The 1,036-nt window shown below is 42.8% G+C and overlaps 1 pseudogene; it reads left to right on the forward strand.

Moving 5' to 3' along the window:
* Positions 1–1,036, forward strand: part of LOC138171094 (phosphoglycerate mutase 1 pseudogene) — a 5,339-nt pseudogene continuing 4,303 nt past the window's right edge.

Genomic DNA, 1,036 nt, shown 5'->3' on the forward strand with positions numbered 1-1,036 from the left:
ATGGATGGGAAAGGTCTGTTGCACCACGGGGAGAGAACCACAATCCAACACAGGTTGTCTCAATGCAGACCAGGCCCCAGAAAACCAGAAGCAGGCCTTGAGAGTGGAAGAATCACAGGGGCAGTGGCAGAGACAGTGGCAGCAACTTCTTCCAAAGTTCTCAACCCAAAGACAGTAAAGGGATTGACCAATTGGTCAGAAGGAGATTGCAGGGGTCTTTTTGGTAGCACTGAGACAAGACTGTTGTTTTGCCCATACTTGGAATCCAGTCACAGGTGGCAATCCCCAGGGAAATGAGGAGCACTAGCACAGCAGAGCTTGCAGACACAGTGGGGGGGGGGGCTCCTCACAATTCCAGTATAGAAAAGAGTGTTTGTGTGGTTGCTCACAGATCTGAGCACAGGTCAGGAGAGTAGTAAACACCTCTCCTTAGATCATACTTCCTTAAAAGAACTGAAAATTTACAGGTCCATAGAAGTATCTCAGAAACTAGCTGCACAAAACCCCTGAGGCTTGGGACAGTGCATTCTCCACTCTGAAAGCAGAGGACTACTTTAACAAAGAGTTAAAAGTCAAATAATAGGCTGGGAAAATGAGCAAGCAATGGAAAACAAAAAAAAATACAAAAACAAAAAGAACAAAAAAAGCCTCTGACTATAGAAAGTTACTATTGTTGTGGTTTCATGGTGTGTTTAAGTAGCACTGTATCAAAGAATTCAGAGTCAGATCACCTCTAATCCAAGTATAGGCATTTATTGAGGATTGACACCCTCAGAAGTGAGCTAGGTTCCAAGAGGAAACAGCAACTTAGTAAGACAAAACAGGCAAATTTATAGTGTAATGATGCTGATTACAAAATAAAAATTATGAATATTAAAAATGCAGGAGACATTTGCTAATGGATTTGGTAATGGGGAGGGGTCCCTTCTATGATTCAGTGGTCAAACATCCTGGTCATGCTGCTTTCTGATTAGCTAGCTATTGTGGTCCTATCTGGTCAAGATGAATAGTTAGGTATTTTGGTCCAGTCATGGAC

Source organism: Petaurus breviceps, unplaced genomic scaffold (assembly GCF_028583685.1).
Source record: "Petaurus breviceps papuanus isolate PSGF00001 unplaced genomic scaffold, PetGlider_PUasm1.0 41, whole genome shotgun sequence".
NCBI classification, from domain to species: domain Eukaryota; kingdom Metazoa; phylum Chordata; class Mammalia; order Diprotodontia; family Petauridae; genus Petaurus; species Petaurus breviceps.